General features: G+C 38.7%; 2 protein-coding genes across 2 annotated transcripts in view; one reads left to right on the forward strand and one right to left on the reverse strand.

Moving 5' to 3' along the window:
* Window positions 1-15,301, reverse strand: part of LOC135701636 (shootin-1) — a 67,515-nt gene extending 52,214 nt beyond the window's left edge. Inside the window, exon 1 of the mRNA XM_065222486.1 lies at window positions 14,868-15,301. The gene's annotated coding sequence lies outside the window, so the exon portion shown is untranslated. The remainder of the gene's footprint in view (window positions 1-14,867) is intronic.
* LOC135701630 (protein Skeletor, isoforms B/C) overlaps window positions 5,476-21,068 on the forward strand; it is a 247,711-nt gene continuing 232,118 nt past the window's right edge. Inside the window, exon 1 of the mRNA XM_065222479.1 lies at window positions 5,476-5,486. The gene's annotated coding sequence lies outside the window, so the exon portion shown is untranslated. The remainder of the gene's footprint in view (window positions 5,487-21,068) is intronic.

Consider the following 21,068-nt stretch of genomic DNA (forward strand, 5'->3'; position numbering starts at 1 on the left):
GTGTTGTGGTAAATCGTTAGAAATTGAACAAAAACATAAGTTTTCCCTTAGTAATTCCCATATAAACTTGAAATGGTTTGTGCCAAGTCAGTTTCTTACTAACGTAGTTCAAATTTTAGGAGACTAATCAGGACCCAATTTGAAACCGTTTAAGCACTGTGGAGCGAAAATTTCAAATTTTGCATCAGTCTAGTGTCCACCCAGCTAAAGCTCCTCCCCTTTTTAGTTTTTCTCGTTAAACTCCTTCTCTCAACAAGTTGGTAATTCTTAGCAGAAAGACGCTTAACCCTTTTTCGGCGAATTTATGATCTTGTTTCACGTCTATGCCTGTTCATATAAATTAGTACTGTTATTTATTTTCTCTACTGCGCTAAATCAAACGAGTAGAAATAAGAAGGGTTACCAGTTACGCGCTAGAATAATTGAAAATTCGATAAATATTTAATCGAATAGCTGGAAAAATCTTTACGATTAATCGTTAATCGAATAATTGGACTTTTGAGCATACCTAGAATATAGTGTAATTTCATGTTTTTTGGTGGTCCTTCGAAAATGTCGAAAAGCAGAATTGCCATCAGCAAGTGTAACCCAATAACCAAAAGCGGTGCGAAGCTAGTTTTCATTGCTATGACGATTGTTGAATTAAGGGGCATAGAAGCAGAGGGGTGAAAGGCAATTCTCTTCATCACTTTCCTCTTCTGATGACCATGGTTTCACTAACCTATTTTATACTATTTTTGCTATGCTCTTCTATCATCCAGAACAACAAATCTCGATGAACATTTCAAATGGTCCTATCTGCTTTGATCGATTCTCTTCATCGACTTTCTCTTTTCATAACCACTGCTATGCAAACAGATTTTGCGCTAATTCTACCCCATAGTTTGATAAAAGAGGTTCATATATAGCGTCCAAAACGTCAAATACAGCAAGGAAAGGTTTTGCAGCTGAGTTATTGACGAAAGAGAAAGTCAAGAAAGATCAATGCAGATAGGAACTTTTGAAATGTTTATGTACACATTTAATGTATCAATGAATGTGATCGCCGTCGAGTTTTTAACGAAACAGAAAGTCGATGAAGAGAATCGATCAAAATCACTTGCACCCTGCTTCCAAGTTTGGTTACTAGATTACAACTCTGTTGAGCATTTTGTGTGGTCGTTGGGGGCGTGTGGTTCTGAATATGGCGATGAGTGTGCAGAATGTTACACAATTGCATCCTCTCTATTTGCACACGCCCGAAGATCGCAGACGAATGCCATTTCGACTTGTTTCGTCTACTAACGACTCTCTGATGACAAAGTTGGGGAAGCAGCAAAGCAACATCGAAATGTTTCGTCTAGAAACGATTATCTGATGACTGTGTTGGGGAAGCAGCATATGTATTTACGTGATTGATGGATTTGTTAGTTATTCCGACGCTTTTGGACAATGCTTGATATTTACCACTTTTTCAATAGTTTCTTGTTGAAAATAAATAGTCAGAAGTATTGCTATCAATGCGTAGGAAATTTTATGGTCGATTGGTGATAGAATTATTGAAATTAGTCTAGGGGCAGCTGAGCTATTAACGTTCAAAATCTTTCTTAATTTCGTTACATGTTCCATTTTCGGTTTTCACAAAGTGTACCCCCATATAAAAAATCACAGACGTCATACGTCAAAAAAAAAATCCTTTATGGATTTTGAACGAAAATGGTGATTCTATAAAGTCCTCAGCACTTCTATGAAGTTCACTGAATTCCTACTACTTGAGATGAACTTCTATAAAGTTCACTGAACTATAACAAAGTTTTCTTAAATTGAATAAAGTTTAACAACTTCTACAAAGTTTGCAGAACTTTTTCAGAACTTACTGCACTTCTAGAAAATTTCCTGAACTTTCACGAAATTTTATGATCTGCCCCGAATTTACTTGAAGTTCCACAATGATCTATAAAGTTCTTTGAAGTTCTACACTATCCCTGAATTTTTACGACGTTTCCCGAACAGAAACGGTGCTCTTGCGACATCTCCAATGTGATCTTTTACCGCAGCATTGGCATTCCTGGCCACACAATTAAAACGTGGTTATTGAAACAGGTCACGGAAACACGTCTGCTTGGTCGTAGTGAATGTTCAAGAATGGTTTATTAATTATAAACTAATTGACATGGCTTGCCTCTTCAGGTTGCTTCATCTATCACTCCTCCTCAACGTGAAGTCCAAGTCCATTACGAAAATGCGCCAGCTTTGTAGCACCTAGCGGCTTCGTCAAGATATCAGCTATCATCTCAGCGGTTGGTGGGTAGTTTACCTTTATTACCTCACTTATTCAGATCTATGGTGAAGTGGTACTCTGTGTCCACGTCTTTGGACCGCCGTTGAATACCATCTTGCTGAAGCTGTTTGATGCAACATTTATTGTCTTCTTGTACGGCAATTGGGAGATGTTGCTTCACACCAAAGTCCTTTAGTAGTTTCTGTAGCCAAAGTAGTTCCTGGCAGCACTCAGCCAATGAGATGTACTCGGCCTCGGTACTGGAGAATGCTACGCAGGATTGCTTCTCCGCTGCCCAGGAAATTGTTGCCCCACCAAGCTGGAACGAAAAACTGGAATTCAATTTTCGATCAACGGCATTTCCTGTCCAGTCTGCATCTTCGAAACCAATCAGTTTTTCGTTACTTCCTTCCAAATGCAGCTTCAGATCACTGGTACTGCTAAGATAGCGTAAAGCCCGTTTGACTTCCATCCAGTCCACTGCAGTGGGATGACTTACTTTTCTGCCAAGAATGGAAGCACAGATGGTAATGTCCGGTCGATTGTTGACTGCGAGATACAGCAGACCTCCAACTAAACTTAGGAAACTATCCTTGGATGGCAGCTCTTCACTCCATTTGGAAACGAATTGCAAGTTTCTTGATGTTCATTCTTTGATTCAATGTTTAGCCATGTCTAGTTTTCTCCACTCCACTTGAAAATGCTTCACATAACCCAGGATTGTCAACGTGCAATTCTTCTCCAGATGCGAGCAAACAATGTCAAACTCCTCCTGACTTTATGCAGCAACGAGCATGTCATCGACATAAATGAGGATAAAACATGATTCTCTATCTTCCTGTTCCACATCCTTGCCGACTGCTTGAGTCCATTCCGACTTTTCTTCAAATAGCACGCTTTCCATCATTGGTCTCAAATCCGGAAGGCTCCTTCATAAAGTTGTCTCGTTCAGATAACCATAAAGGTAAGCTATCTTCACATCAATGTGTCTCACTTGCTTGGCCACTGCAGCCAAAGCCTCGTCATAATCGCTTCCCATACGTCTGCGTAAAACCTTGTGCTACCAATCGAGCCTTAAAACGCACAACCTCACCTCTTTAATTTTCTTCCCTCTTGTAAATCCACTTGCTTCCAACAACGCGCTTGTCGACATGCAAATTCGTCAGCACCCACGATTTACCCACGACACTCTCTATAGTAGCTACTGCAGCATTCTCTCCATAACGCAAAGTTGGAAACCTTTATTCTATCGCATCGACCGTCTGCTACGGTCTCCTTCAACTGCGACCGCCCAGGTAACAATTTGATCAACCGGTGAACACTCGTGTTTATTTCAGTTACCGTGGGGACGTAATTTGTGATTAGCCCCGATCCCTTTCAAATTGTATCATTATTTATGCACGGTCCTTATATTTGAAATGACGTTTCACATTCATCTAGGGATGGCCGATTTTCATTCGAATAATTGATTAATCGATTAACGAACCGAAAAGTAAAATATATGTAATCGGTTATATCGTGCCGATATAAGCATTAACATCTCCATAGGATCATCACCACCGATCGTTTCAAACATGTGCTGCACTCTCATTGGTTGAAAAATGGCAGCACAGCGAACAAAAAATAATCGATTAGTTGTTAATCGAGTAATTAAAAAATGAAACATCTCTGATTTTGGTGTGCTTGTTTTGATAAAAATGAGCGCAAAATTTCATCTCTACCAAGGGGGCAGCAAAACCAAAAAATTACCTTGAATACGGGGGGTGTTCATTGGTCCCTGAAGGAGGACACTAAAATAGAAAGTTTTTCTTCCGACAGTTTCATCTTAGTATTCATCTTTGATTTGATGCTTAACAAGTGTTGTTCAACCGATTTTAATTCAGCCTTAGTTTGAATAATTGTTGTACATAGACCACGTTAACCTTTGTTTAGCTTTTAAACATCTAAATCTGGTGATTTTAATCAGCCGAAAGCTTAGCAGCTATATAAATTATAAGCTTTTTAAGGCATTAAATAACAGTCTTTTCTAGCCCTTGTTCAGCCTTCTAGTTTCATTTAGAAAAAAATGGAGGACCGCTTCGAATTCGGCGTGGTTATCAAAAGAGAAAGTCTATGAAGAGAATCGATCAAAGCAGATAGGACCATTTGAAATGTTCATCGAGAATTGGTTTTTTTTTCATGATACTCCATCCTAAGCGCCGCTTCCGAACATCCCATGGATTACCGCCGAGCTACTTCATCCACAAGTTTGGCGTGAACAAATTCCATGGTCAAATCGTCGTCCGGTCTTGATGGACGACGGTTGGCGCGGTGACCAGCGTGGATAAAGAGTCCTTGTCGAGCTCTTGACCAGGGATCGCGAGTTTCTGAAACACATTTTCCATCTGGCTGGCATATGCTCCAATATCTTCACCATCGACATACTCCATGCGCATCACCAAGGGGTGAGACAAGTTTACTCTGAGTTGCTTTTTTGCAGCGACTCAACGTGCCTCAATATTTTCTCTGCCTACTCCGTTTACTCTTTTTAAGCATATAGGGTTACGGTATGTAATGTGGGTCTAGTCCTTTCATTCGGCCTATCACGCAAATAAATAATTAATTAAGGAATATTACACAAAAAATAAGGAAAATATTGATCACTGATGATTGATAAATGTGTACCACACACAAATCAATTTATATCACAACATTTCAATACATTTTCAGCTCTCGTAAGTAATAAAACTGGTTGAGAATATCACTCTGTTCGGAGTTTTTAGCCGCCATGACTTCTAAGGTTAAGATGGGAAGGTTGCACTGACGATCATCAAATGGCCTGATTATGGCATTTATTGAATGGAATTACCTGATAATACACACTAGACGTAAAACTCACAGTTACTGTTTGAATATTTTATGTTTATTTTAATTGTTTAACAACGTTTTCACAAGTAAATCATGGACCCAACTTTAGGGACACATTTCTTTTCTATGTTCCTAACTTTGGCCCATGAAATTCATTTGACAGCATATAGCAATAAGAGTAACGTCAACAATGTGGTTTGCATTTGGATGATAAGGAACGAACAGGAAGGGAGATTTTTTCTGCCAAATCTGTATAATGAACATCACAATGTTTTGATTTAGATATTCTGCGGTCGAAAGACGATAAGCGAAATTTTTAATTTTTAATTTTTAACTTGAGTGATTTAATGTAGTTTTCGTAAAATTTTCTCTAAGAAATGTTTTGAGGAATGAAGAGTATTAAGTTAACAGTGATAGTGATAAAAAAAAATACATAAGAAAACGTTACCAAGAGCGTTTTTTTTGAGAATCAAACAGGATAGGACGAAGTTGCATCCATAAATAGACCCAATTTGGGGACAATAGACCGATATTACATACATTTCCCTGGTGAGTTTTTGTCTTAAAAAAAGTAAGTTTTTCAACTTTTTGCGGTTCCTGATAGCAAACGACATGATAAGCATATCTAAGCATACCATTTAGCAGTAGAATATCGTTTGCAGGTAAATTAATTGATGAGTTATGATTAAAAACGTAATCTATGGCTGCATATTAGACCGAGGTTAGGGACGTATACCCTACTTCTCATATTAGACGTCAGTTTTGTTAGTATATAAAGTAATCCCAAGTGTTTTCTGAGCCTTTCGAATAAATGGAATATTATGGAAGAACCTGTGCCGGTGCCTGCTTACTACCAATAACAACCTACAGTTCCAACCAGCTTTAAGGGTTGTTCTTCCTCCTCAGCAACCAGTCGTCACTCCGAAAGGATCATCTCAGAACAAAAAAGCTCTCCAATATTCTTCCAAACATCTGAAATTTCCGGTATAGAAAATATCTCCCGGTGGGGCAACAATCGATTAACACCCAATTCCAGCTCCGAAGGCAACGCTACAAACCATTACCCCATGGAATGTTCAGCCAAAGCATCAGATGAAGTAGATGCTGTTTCCGGTGAGTGCGATCCTCGTTTGAATTTCAAACCCATTAACGATCTACCGGACAAAACCGAAGCGAAAACCCGTCGGGAAGACGAAGCACAAATCAAGCTGACAGATTCTCTTGGTCGACTTTCTCCTGGAGACTTCGGTCGACGGCCGCAGCAAAATCTCGGTGGTGTATACCAAAAACGGGACCGAATCACGACCATCCGGAAGGCCCAGCAAAAGCACCAAAAGCGAGGATGGATTTCTCCCGTCAGCAGAACGGCGCCGTGGTAATTCAGAGCTCGGTTCACAGTTCCATCCAATGGCAGTTTGTCAAGCGATGGGACGAGATTGCTTCAACGAGTATCGATTTTGAGTATTTGGTGAGGCAGATCGAGTTTTTCTACCACATCAACCATGTAAGCATTCGACCGTTGTAAGTGTAAGGTTGCAACAAGCTCCTTTCACGTTCACGATTGGTAATACCAACAATCAATACGAAACTAACGATTTTAAATTGGCTCACTACTTGACTAGCCTATTGGTCCCAAGCAAACGATTAACGTATCCCATTCTAGTCAAAATTCTAGTACTACTATATTTGTTTTGATTCGCTATGAAAGTTTGACAGTCATTTTATAGAATGGGATACGTTAATCGATTTGCTTGGGACCAATAGGCTAGTCAAGGAGTGAACCAATTTTAAATCGTTAGTTTCCAACCGGTGGTATAAGGGTCGAAAGAAGGTTATTAAACTGAGATGATTTAAGTGTCTCCGAGTTCCGCTTTTATTGTTCTTTTATTTGACAGCAGCTTTTCCGCTTCGCATGACGGTGCACCTTCAAATGTTGCTGTGATACGAAAAGTGAGAAAGCAAATGACAGCGATCTTGCTCACTGAGCTATGTGAGTTACTCGAGGTGCCTCAAAAGCAACTCTGAAATTTCTCATGATTAGGAGCTGCCGTCGTTTTTGTTCTAGTGCAAATGTTATAAATTAACAATTTCATTTTTAATAAGTGTTATTTTGAAAGTACACAAGTGTTGTTGAAAAGTGCATTTAGTGAAAATTTTCAAATTCTTATCCGTTGCTTGTGGTGCCGACTGTTCTAACCTACGCGTAGTCACGCTTAGCTAAGTTTATTTACCTTTTCGTTCCTCTGTCTTCGATAGGAAATATTCATCTAATTCAAGACGATCATTTCAAAACTTACTATATACGCGTCAATCAAGTATTGCACTGCTACTTGATTGAAAGTTTCAGTACATTATCAATGGTGTATATTTGCATCGATAATGTATTGGAGCGGGGCTTATCATGTGTAGCTTCGAAATGCTTGCGTTCTTGAAATCGCCTATTGTACCTGCGGTAGAGCTGTCACCTTCTAACTCCCGGGTTCAAGCTTCTTGCATTCATAAGAAATGATTGCAGGCAGATTTTATCCATAATGCCACTGCCAGACAGTGGAAGTTAGGCCAATAGCGAATCTTTATTCTTATCTACGATTCCACATACTATTAATAACCTTTTACACATGAGAACCTCATATCGATCAGAATGAATTGTGCATATGTTTAGGATCAACAAACATTTTCAGGCGCAAAGAAGCAACAGGATCGAGCTGGTAAAGTTTCTTAATTCCAAAATCCGAAGACTGTTTTGAATAATTTGTTTAGGTAACGGGCAACAACAACGGACAGATAAACTACATACAGCTCCTATTTATTAAATGCTTGATATAACGATTGCCAGCAACGCCGGCTGGGCGTATCCTATTGCTTACCCTCCCTACTAACAAAAATGCACCCTCCCATGACACTTATGAGGGGTCGTAGAGTTCTTTGCATCTCTCTTAAGTAAGTGTCGGACTAACATTCCTCCCCTTTCCCCACCAGATGCAAGGACGTGGCCAGGACAGCTTTGGTCTGTTGCAGGAAGACACATCCTTTATCTACGAGGTAGTAACTAATCACAAATTACTATCTAACAGTAACGAATGTTTCCTTCTTAACAACAGCTTCTAGCTCGTACCACCTACGAATGTGCAACCTGGTTTATGCTATGCTATGAACGCGTCATTGGAACGATACTAATGGATATGTTCGGTCGCTTTTGAAAATTTAGTCGATTGCTGAATTTATGTATGGGCCCAAATTAGGGGCATTTAGGCCGACATTACATCCATTTCCCCTACATCTTTACTTTAGAATGTGGGTATTTGTGAAACGAAAACGACGTAAAGAGGCCGAACGCCATGTCGAAATGCAAGACTTATATTTCCAGAACCATCACATTTCATACAATATTGCTTGAGACTGACAAGTCCCTCACGGCATCTTCGAAATGAAGATGACGCGTAGATGTCGTTAATCGATACCCACTGCTATTTTGGAATGTGATGGTGATTTCCGGTTTCTGTAAAATTGTCAGATATTTGAAAATGGGCATGTCAATATCCACATTGTAGGGTATCTGTAGCTTTTTCGCACACCGGAAGACACCATCTTGGGTGGTAAGAACGGTGTCAGGCATCGATTCCCGCATCTAATTAACGTTTACGCTCGAGAAATACATTATGTACTCATATGCAGGGTTGCTTCCACTCACTTCGCTATAACAAATGGTTTTAGGAATCATAGAATCATTTGACGTTATAATTTTATGCTTGTAAGCTACAAGAAGGGGTTGTAAATTATATGTTTGACACATACAACCTGTCAAGTTCACTTTCAGAGAGTCACAATCAGCGATTTTATGATTCGTGAGCGATCACTCTGATTGAAACGTTCACTCATGGGAGTTCATAAAATGATTTAAACCAACCATTTTTGAGAAACTGTAATCGGTATTTGAGGGAACGAACACATTTTACAAACTATATCAACATAAAGCTTACCAGCCGTAAAAAATAGGGTTTGATTTTTCTAAAAATATTGAAAAACAGGCTACCAACTACGAAAGTCAGTATTTTTCTATTTTCCTAAAGATACGTGTAAATACATTTATTCTATGACATCATCACAAGTGCGCAAAACTTTCAGGTTAGATGATTATTTTTCATATGAATAATGAACGGTCATCCGCCTCATCATTCACTGCCTCGTGAGAGTCTTCTTCTTTCCTTTATTTAACGTCGGTCTATGTTCCGCAATCTAGTGCCAATCACCGACGGACATCGATTGCCATCCATTGACGGCAATCGAATGTGCAGGAAGGCAGCTTCCACACCTGCGTGGGATATCGCACCCATTCAACACACATGGGCCGGGACCAACGGCTTTACCTTCCTTCCGAAGGAAGACGTGACCAGAAATTTTTATGCCTCAGAAAAATCCCACCGACCTCGGCTGGGATTGAACCAGACCCATTGGGGTGTTAGAAAGCAGTCACGCTTACCACTACACCACCGGCGCCGGCTAACTCGTGAGAGTCTGAATGATTGGAAAGTAAACGAGTAACTGACTGCAGAGCACTCAGTCAGTTGCTCAGTCAACACGTTTATGCTTCCGTGATGGTACCCAATTCTTGTTTTGAATGACTGAGCGTACATTTTCTATGGAAAAATGTCTCACTTACATGCTGTGTGAACGAAGGCACGCGGTGTGAGTCGCCTGTTCGTGGGTGACTGAATGTTTTTGTGGGCTCTTTCATTGCCTCGTCCTTTACCGTTTGGTACATACGGTCTGGATAGAACAATGAATTGAATTAATCATGTTTTGTTGTCTTTGACATCATCCACATCCAGAGGGCCAGTCACTTTCGAATGTATGGGAATGGTAGGAAACCATTTGGAAATGCATGAAATTTTTCAGTTTTTATTCATTATCGTCTTTATGGGCAGTTTTAGATGCATGAAAATTGCACGAGTACATTACTATGGTGATAAGGTAAACACTCGTTTATTTGTTTCCTTCTGTGAAAGCATATTTAGTCACAAATTTGTGGATTTTCTGATATTCTCCATACTGCAAAAATGATTTTCCTACTACTGAAGGGACGCCATCTCTCGGATCTTCAGTATAGCTACTACTCAAATCATATAATTAATTGAGCAGTGCTTTCACACTCAGCCTAAGCAGCCAATAATTTTACGCTCTGATCATGGCACAAAGTTGGACTCAAAACACAAAGAACAGACATTGAGGCTCGAACAAAATTTCTCTAAAAACTTGTGTAAAGATTCCTATTCGACTTAAGCGCCACTAACGGCGACTTCCCCACTTAAAAAACCTCTTTGACAACATGATGGCACTGGCGTTGCAAAACTTACACTAGACACTAAGTGTTGCTAGCGCCAAGTGGCAATTTTAAACAGATAATTTATCGATACTAGCGCCAAATTGACCGAAAGTGCAAAATTTATAGCGGAAATCAGGAGATGCTAGCGCTACGTAACGGCGACGTTTCCACTTAACTTTACACAAGTTTCTGACCGAGCTTGGACGTCTGTTCTCTGTGCTCAAAACGCCTATTTAATAGAAACTAAGCGATCAATTCAACCTCTGGTGGTGAATATGAGAACGTCAAAAAGAGTGTTGTGAGCGGAAATTTTTGCCGTGAGACATTGGAAGCGGAACACTTTTTCACTTTTCCTGATAAATTGATTCATCTGTGATGCTCGAAAACTTGATCAATAGTTGAAAAATTTAATTTTGTATCATTTTTGCAAGAATTCTGCTAGTGTTCAGGAATATTTTTGTTGAGAAAAATGCAAAATTCCAATAGTGCCTTAGTGGTTATGATCATCCGGATTGCTTGCGTGTGAATAATTTAGGTGCAAATCAGTTCAGATGTGTGGAAAATCGTAAAATAAGACAATTACTGATAGGAATTGGCAAGATGTTCAATGATAAATGCTTCACTTTGTGTTGTGAAAAATCCTTCTTCTGATGTAAACAAACGGTTTGGTTGACGTTTCCTCTCGAACTCTACGTTGTAGATGGCATTGCAGTGAGCAAAAGGAATGTGTTGTAAAAGGAACTGTCAAGTCGTCAATGTTGGCATCCCTGTACTCTCCGTGCTTGGAATCGGACAATCGACTCGCCCTTCAACTGCCGCATGTTTAGGAACGTTTCATGCTCTACAGCCGGGTCTGACATCGACTTGAGATAGTTATCGATTTTACGCACGAACCTGTCGTAACAATCAGTGTCGTCGAGATGGGGTGCAGTTCAGCAGGTCGGACAATTCCGGAGAACTTTGAGATTTCGGCATAATTGCTTTTGTAAACAATTACGTCAATCGCCAATGTAAGGAAGATCCTGCTAGGGTTCTCAAAATTCCGGCTTATGCGCCAGACGAAGAAGTCGTCTGCCGAGAATTACAGATATATTTGCCCAGCTTGCAGTTTTTCCTCAACCCAGCAGAATCCACCTATCAGTGTTTACCCTACAACCAAACATCTGCCCAATTCCCAAGTCCGAAAATCCTTAATCCGTTCAATGAAATTTCCCAATTATTAATCCTGGCAAGTCTTCCAATTTGATTGATTAACTAGTGAATACGGTGCATGAATGAATTTATTGAAATCAAGTTTAAAAGAATATTTTTAATGAGAGAAAACTAATTGTTAATTTGATGTAAATTTTCCAGATTTCATTTTAATTTTGATGTTTTTTTTTTTTAATATCAGAGCTTGCTTTCCCCTGAGTATTGATCAGTTTATTTTCCCGGCACATAAGTGAGTCTACGGGACCATACACCCTGATCAGTACTCGGTAACTACTTGTGACGTCACTCCCTGCGTTTCTTCCTGATCGTGAGTCGTCCACCTACCTTTGGTTTTTCCCCTACTGAATATAATCAGTGAGTCCCTACTGGTTTAGTGGTGTGTAATTTGTGTGATGATGACGATGACGTACTTATGATTTTTCCGCTGGCTACCTGGTCCGAACCCCACTCGCTCCTGGTGGTTGGTTCGTCCTTTCGATGACGGTTGTTGACGATCGCTCTTACGATCTTAATTTCTCGCGAATAAAAGAACAATCTCGCAAACAAACTGTACCATATGATAGAGGAAAAAATCCTCTACCTATTTGTGTTATTAGTTGTTTAGATTGAACTTTAATTCGCGAGAAATCGGCAAATGACATGGCCTGCATCTCCTCGCCCATCGCCAGGCAGAGCAACCGGCACCTATCTGCCGGGGTGTTAGCGTTGTCGAATTCCATTCCAATCTCGAATTTCTCCAAATAGCGATTCTATGTTTCTCATAATTTTGATGATGGTACGTCTCGTGGGAACGGCTTGAGATGCTCCCAACGGATATTCACTGGATCGTTCCTTGGTTTTCAGTTGCATTTAGCCCAACAGTCTGCCGAGGTCTTCAAAAGGTGAGTCAAAAAATATTTTACATATAGGGTAATTTCCTTAATTTTCTCAGAAATCTAACCATAAAAATGATTTTCTTGTATGTTTGATATATTTATACAATAGTTATAGAAAAATCAAAACGCGCCAGAATTTTTTTTCGCTTGCTATAATAGAACAATTTAGCATAACTGAGATAATAATTGTACACAAGTGGCCTATTTTTGCTATTAAGATTCTGTCTGTTAAGATTAAAACCGTAATGCATCGTTAAACAAATGCTTCTACAGTCCAACTTCGGTTAGTGCTTTAGGTTTCCAGAACATGTCGAATCGATTAGTTGAGATTTATGATGCAAAGTCAAAAAAAAAAAACAGATATAAGGGTAATTCTCACAAAAATCCATTTTTATCTCGCTAGACTTATGATGCAGAAACTTGATGTCTTAAGCAAAATATCATAAAATTCATTGTTCTTCAATTATGCCGAAGATATCAATATATTATCTTGTAATTGAAAAAGTTAGCATGTGAAACTAGCTTAATCAAAATGTATGTAGATATTTCAAAATATGCAAAATAACATTTTACAAAAACTTCTTCGAAGACACCTATACGCTATGTTTTACATCAAGAAAAGCGAGAAAGGGTTTATTTTTAATGGTCACACTGCATAGTGGTCCAGAATGCAGATTTAGGTGGAATGAGATGTTTTGAGACTGAAATTGAAACTTTAGACTAAAAGTCTCTTCTACAAAGTTGTTCCTTATAATTAGGCCCTAATTTTTATTATAATGAATTCTAGGGTGGTTCTTATTATCATTAAAATCAAAAATCTAACTTTTTGATTTGAATAAATTAAGGTATACATTCTTAAACAAAGTTATCTTATTTCAAATTACTCAGCAAAGGTGTCTTCAAATGACTTTTAGATCTTTAGAAGGCGCAATTAAGAGATACAAAAAAGTTGTTTTCAACAAAGTTGCTTGAAATTAGCTCAGCTATAACTTTGCCAATGAATGCATACCTTAATTTATTCAAACAAAAAAGTTAGATTTTTGATTTTAATGATAATAAGAACCACCCTAGAATTCATGGTCATAAAAATAAGGGCCTAACCATAAGGAACATCTTTGTAGAAGAGACTTTTAGTCTAAAATTTCAATTTCAGTCTCAAAACATATAATTTCACCTTAATCTGCATTCTGGACCACTGTGCACTGTGCGACTCCGTAGTGTAGTAGGCGTAGTAATTAACATCCATACCTCTCACACCAAATTCTCGATTTCAAATCTCATCCTCGGTTGTTATAATAATTATAACAATAATAAAATAATAATAATACTGTAATAATAATAATAATACTGCGGGGCTTCCCCTTAGCTCAGTCGGTAAAGGCTCAGCTACAAAGCAAGACCATGCTGGATGTGGCTGGGTTCAATTCCCGGTCCGGTCTATGAAGTTTTCTGTTTAAAAAATTTCTTGACTTCCCTGGACATACAGTATGATTGTACTTGCCACACAATTATACCAATGCAAAAATGGTACAGGCATCGAAAGCTCTCAATTAATAACTGTGGAAGTGCATCTTACACTAATTTGAGAGCACGCAATAAGCTAATATGCTATAAGCAATAAGTTTGAAATGCAAAGAAGAAGAAGAACTATTATACAAAATATTATACTATTATAATAATAATACCACATTATACCACAATATTAGAAATAATACTAAAAGGGATTGTACTTCCTACTGTTATAAGCTCCCTTCTGAAATAGTTTTCCGTGGGCTGAATGACTCTTATTATCACAAAACCCAACTCATGAAATCGTGGAATTTTCATCAACTCCTACTCTACAGTTGATTCAGCATTTTGGAAGACTCCTGCATAGTTGGCGATTATTTTTCCCCGACTCGAGTGTGTAATATCCGTATTTAGTCATCGCCACCTCATTCTGGCGTCCAGCTGAAAAGCTGTTACCTGACAATAACCATGGCAGCTGACCACGTAAATACACCTCCGAGACAGGCCTGCTGCGTAGGTTGTATCCTGCACTCGTTTCTGCACTCGATTCTCGAGTGTATTTTGAAAGAAGCTCGTATGGATCGGTTTTCCAAAGACCGAACAGCTCACTCATTTGATTCAATAACAAATTTAATCACCAAATTGTGCTGTACTATACCGCTGATTTGTCGCGGTCGTATGAGTCGCGACACCTTATCGCGTCATTCTGTACCGATACCAAGGCCCAAATTCGTTTTCGTCGCCATACATTTAGCACCACACCCTCGCTTCCCATACACGGCACACAACACCGTTAAATTTGTTTCAGTTTACCAGCACGAAAAGGGTACGTTGAACTTACACTTAGCACTAATTCACACTTTGCACTTTTCGAAACTTCCTCTCACTAGATGCCGTACTAGTAAGAATGTTCAACTGCTACCTCAACCAGGGCCAAGTTTGATCCACTGGATGACTCACGCTGCACCTTCGATCGGTTGTTTTGTCTCGTTTGGCTCTTTTCCTAACTAACGATTCTTCACATCTGCCTGGGGCTCGAGTCAACCGTTCACACTCACAGCTGTAGGTACATGCCTTATGATCTAATAAACGCGACACAAACGATGGCTCTTTTCTCCAAGAAAATTCGCTCGCGGGAGACAGAGCTGACACTGCTTCTTAAAACGACCGTTCGGTTCAACGCTAGGCTCGCAACTAAAGTCTGCTGAGTCGAGTAAAAAGTGAATTAAGCACAACCACGACCTGGGGGAGATGTATGGGACGGAGGAAAAAAAATCATAACATTAACACATGTGCACAAGCATTTGTAGATGGACTGGGAAGAGGTTTGAAGAAAGAACACGCGCAGAGGCTCAGACCGAGGCCAGGCCGGGACTTCACTTTAGCTAGTGAGAGTGATGGTGAACTGGTGGATGGTGTTGCGAGGTGCACTATTAGTAGCGTATTTGAGAGACTGGATAAATGCACTGCTACTTGTTGAATGATTGTTTACATTTTGCAGGGTGCTATTCAAAATTAATCACTTTTACTAAGCATTGGATTTTATATGCTCAAATTCACACCATAAATTGTATCTTATTGTCTGAATCGTGAATTTTGTTGCAGTTCAAATTTTTTTTTAAACAGTTGAAAATTTCCTTAAGCATTAATATCTTGATCATTTTACTAAGTCTAAGTGGCATTAGATGACTGAGGCAAGTGATTACTGTCAGGTTTGTCTTCTTCTAACTAATAGAAATTCTACACACATTTCTGAAATTCAGAGAAAATAAAAGGAAAATATAAAATAAATCAAAAAATATGTGTGGTGAAATAGTGTTAGATTTTGAACGCTTCTAACTTTGTCATTTATAGATGAAATAAAAAACCAAATACGCCAATCGATAGGATATTACTTAACAAATCTGTTGAAATAAATACTTTTCCAATTTTTCGTAAAACAACTTTTGAAAAATGTACAAATGATAATTTTATCACTATTTTCATGAAATAAACGTTTTTCCCAAACCCAGTCATCATAATCGAATACCACTTCGTTGCACATCGTTCTGCTTGAACCTTCAAAGATTTAAAATAGCACTGCTGTCGTGCTTCTGCTCATTACCGCTTTGGACGGTGTGGCACTGGGTCCTGCAGCAAGCAGGAGCAAGTCAGCGGTTAATGTGGTGTTTACATCTATGCGGATTTGTGAGGTGTGTCCTAGACACAACCGCAGTATGACGTAGAACTACGCAAAATTAATGTATGTTATGCATATTTGACTATTATACTTTTTTTTTTAATTTTCCAAGTTTTTCAATGTTTCGGTTATGGTTCAATGTTGGTTCAAGTATTTTGCCTGGAATGTAATAAATTAAGAAAATTCAAATGTGGGGTCCTAAACAAGCCGTTATACATATTTGGAGTAGCACCCCAGTATAGTACACAAATACGCCATGCATGTTGTGAGATAAAACAATTGCCAAAAAATACTTTTTTAGTAGCTCCATCATTAGTTTTAAATCAGGTCGTTGAAGTAAAGAAGAGAGTGAAGGTTGCATTTTATGATACGCAACAGGCAGTTGTTTTCCTAATCAGAAGACGGTTCTTTCAATATTGAACAAAATGTTGGTTCATATGTCAGCGAAGTAGGGGAGGAAGGGGTATAATGATCCTACCGGGCTTAAGCACCTCTTTGTCCTCCATTTTGGAGACAACCCTAACATAAAATTATCATACATCACATCACATTATGTAGCGTTCGTAGAATGATGCAAAATAGATAACTGTGACTTTTCTCAAAACAAACGTTTGTTTACAAAAAGTAGGTGCTTAGTACAAAATTAATTGAAAATCAAATTCAGAGCAAAAGCTCGTATATAGTTTCTTCAGATGTTCAATTTTTTGATAGTAAGCATTATAGTTAAGGTTCACAAGTGTAATTTGAAACGGTACGTTTATTTCTTAGTGGAAGTGAATATTCACTGTAATTATTTTTGAGACGCAAACTACTATATTAGAAATAATCTCTGAGATTATTCACTTTCGCCAAGAGAAACATCTACCGTTTCAAATTCCCCACGCGTTTCAGCAACTACCTCTCTAGTTTCTAATGAATGAATAATGTTCTCATAATGGTTGGACCAATTGTATACAGTACCATTGTATGCTTAAGAGCCCGCAGGGCCGAGTCACAGGGTCAGTGCCACATTGGCCGTACCTGGCCATGTTTCGATCACCAAAAGTCGCAATTTTCTGCATATGGTGAAAAACCATTGAATCACATTAAGGATCCAATCAATTTCCGGGAACCCCTAGGTAAGTAGCCAGTTCCCGACTTGGATCAAAATCCATTATGCGATGACTCAAATCACATGATAATTCATCTACTTCCTCTATGCTCTGTTTGAGAAAGTTGTCACTAGGAAAGTAAACAGAAAATCATGTTGCTGCGCGCGAAGGAAATTGTAAACAAATCGAAGTACATCTGACGGCCAGTGCAGGACACAACTAGGTCCAACCATGATGTAAATATAAATTAGGAGTTTTGTCAAATATTCAAATTTTTGAATAAAATTAATGCATGTTAGCATAAAGTTTAAATCCATTAGTAGAATTATACCCCAAAAACTTTGAAAATTAAAGTAAACATTCCTATTTTGGAAATTATAAAGTGAGCCATGTTGATGAGAAAATTAGTTAAAAGTGAACTATTTATTTTGTTAATCATTGAAACAATTTTTTTTCTTCATAGCTATGAACTTATTTTTAACTAAATTAGCGCCGGTAAAAATAGGTCCAACATGATTCATGTTTGGATAGGTCCAACCTTACGTATCGAACGTTGCTGGCTTACATTATGCTGGCTACTTTTTTACACAGTGCTAGTACATTGCAGTGCTAGTACAAATCCGCATAGATGTAAACACCACATTAACCGCTAACTTGCTCCTGCTTGCTGCAGGACCCAGTGCCACACCGTCCAAACCGGTAATGAGCAGATGCACGACAGCGGCGCTATTTTATATCTTTTCAGGTTCAAGCAGAACGATGTGCAACGAAGTGGTATTCGGTTATGATGACTGGGTTTGGGAAAATAGTGATAAAATTATCATTTGTACATTTTTCAAAAGTTGTTTTATGAAAAATTGGAAAAGTTTTTATTTCAACAGATTTGTAAAGTAATATCCTATCGATTGGCGTATTTGGTTTTTAATTTCATCCAATGACAAAGTTCAAAACCTAACACTATTTCACCACACATATTTTTTGATTTGCACCCCAGTATAGTCGACAAAGACGTAGTTCTACGTCAAAATAAAAGTTCATATTTTCCATAGGCCAACATCCAGGCTCGTGTCAGTAAGTGAGATCAGAGAGTGGTTGAATGTTCCAGCTCTTTTTGACGTTACACGGGCTAGCGCTTTTGGTTTAATGTTTATATAGGGGATTTGGTTGAAATTTTCATATACAAAATGCTCATATACATTCAAAAGCGAATATCTCAATAAAACTAACTGGCTGGCAATCTTCAGCAAAGTTGTAACTCATTAATTGAACTACAATTTTTGAAAATCTGAATCAAATCGAGAATCAGGAAACTTTTTTTTATGATCGATAGAGTGTAGGAGTGTCATTTTCTCATGTATTTTATCCAAAATCCCCATACAAAATTCAAACTGAAAGCGCCAGCTCATCTTACAACCAAATTAGCTGAAACTTTCAGAGAATGGTTTTCTAACCTAAAGGCACAAATATAGAGGTTGGCCCTTGGAAAATTAGACCTTTTATTTTTGTGGGCCAGTCTAATTCTCATGTAATCTCATACTAAGGATATTGTTTAGAATACCTTGCATTTGAAACATAAATGTGAGTCTCAATACATTGCAATCTTTTTCTATGTCCAGGGTTTTTAAAACTGTGAAACGATAATTATATATAATTCTTAAACTAGCGCCTACTTCATATTTCATAAAGAGCAGAATAAAACGCACATATTTTTTCACTTTGTTGACTTGGCCTAGTTTGTTGGTTCCTAATTGTCTTTCCTGCATGAAATATAACCATAGGAAGTGCCTATTCGGGATATCATCCCAACTCTAGATGAAACTATAGTTAGAGACTTTTATCTTTTGGAATATCTCAAATTTGTTAAGCCTGTTCAAACAATTATTCATCTATAAAAAGGTATTTTGCTTGATGCACTTTCAACAAATGCTTCTATTTCCTCGCCATTTTGACTACCCAAGAATCGATAAACAGCTGATGATTCATCCCGGCAATTCTTCGGAATCGGTAAAGAATTTTAGTCAGTGAACAAATAGGTCCTACAAAACACAAATTTTTTAACTTCCTGAAGTTTATTAAATCTCGCCATGGAAGTTTCTTGCATCTTTGCTCTGGAATTTTCTTCCACCGTACCGTGTAAGTCTTTTTTAAAGCTTTATTAGCGAGATTTTTAGCTCGTTGACTAGTTCATCACGCAAGTTATTTCATAGCCTATAAGTTATTTTCCGATTCCTACCGGAAAGTTATTTCAACTTTCCTTGGAAGTTTCTTTTGGCTTCGCTCGAAAGATCCGTCCGTCTTCTTCCACTTGTTTTTTTTCAACTTCCACGGAATTTCAGGGATGGTTCCAGAGTTTTTTTGCGGTTCCATTAGCTTCAAACTGTGGCATACGTGCGCATTTCATCGATACGTCAAATGACGGTGCGATGTTAAATGCCTGTGCTAATTTGGTAACACTGATGTCAGGATAAATATGTCAGAAATATACAGAACCAGTTCAGTTGACTCTGAAAGTCTAAACGAATAACAAGTCTTTTTCAAACTCCGTCAGCATCCGAAGAAGTCCGCCTAGTGATTGCCGTCCAGTGAACACGGACATGAAAGTTGCGACGATAGGTAAACTTATGTTTCGCGAACAGTTTCAGTAGTGAAATTATAGCGGCTTAGTGGTGTACCAGCCATAGCACCCACCGCGGCCAGCAAAAACAAAAAAATCAACCCCAGAAGGATCGGCCGTTCGGCTCAGTAGCACCCGCCATAGGCGCCCTGTGTAAGGTAGAAGCCTGAGTTTGCCTGTAGAACCGTCCGTCGATAAATTCCATTCCACGGTGATTATTTCACAGGCGTGATTTAATTCGAGCACGAAGGAAGTACCTGAAACGAAAGAAAGGTAATTTCTGACTAATTGAAACCCAGAGTGCGGCAGTAGTGCCTGCGACCACGTTCCGGGAAACGATCCGGTGTGTAGAGGTGAATTCAAGGGCAATCGTCAATTTCAAGCTATTTTCTCACAAAATTTACGCCATGAGTTCCTCAAACGTGCCTTTAACCAATGAGCCATATTGCCGGGGGGGGGGGGGGGCTTCCTTTAACGACTGGTTCACTCGGTTGAAATATTTCTTCCGGGTGAACAAGGTGAAAGATGAAGATAAGATGGGTTACTTCATAACGTTAAGTGGGCCAGTAATGTTTAAAGAGATTAAGCTTCCCTATCCCGCGGGAAATTTTGAGGAGGCGACTTTTGATGACTTAGTTTCCAAACTCAAAATTTGCCTCGATAAAATCGACCCAGATTTGGTTCAGCGCTTTAAATTTAGCACAAGGGTTTAAAATCCGGATGAAACCATGGAATATTTTGTTTTATCCCTCAAGTTGCAGGCTGAATTTTGCGGTTTCAATCATTTTAAAGAAGTAGCAATTTTGGATCGCATTCTAGCAGGGATGAAGGACAAAAACTAAAGACAAAGGCTCTTGAGTGAGGATAAATTAACTCTAGCCAATGCGGAGAAGATAAAAGCCACTTGGGAGGTTGCCAATGCAAATGCAGGGACAGCGGAAAACCGCAATGATGGAGGTTTAGTTGGAGCTTTTGACCAAGACTATGCATTTACAAAATTAGAAAGGACTTATGATTTGGCGAATCAGGAAGCAAGCAGTAGTAGAGGACCAGTAAAGAATCGTCTTGGCTTTATACCTTACCATACGAGACCACAAAGGAAAGGAAGTAGAAACCTAACGATGGGGTCAAGTGAACTTCGGTTGGCGCAGAGGTTTA

The sequence above is a fragment of the Ochlerotatus camptorhynchus genome, unplaced genomic scaffold, assembly GCF_037179485.1.
Source record: "Ochlerotatus camptorhynchus isolate MF236.1 unplaced genomic scaffold, CSIRO-AGI_Acam_v1.1 ptg000170l, whole genome shotgun sequence".
Taxonomy (NCBI): Eukaryota; Metazoa; Arthropoda; class Insecta; order Diptera; family Culicidae; genus Ochlerotatus; species Ochlerotatus camptorhynchus.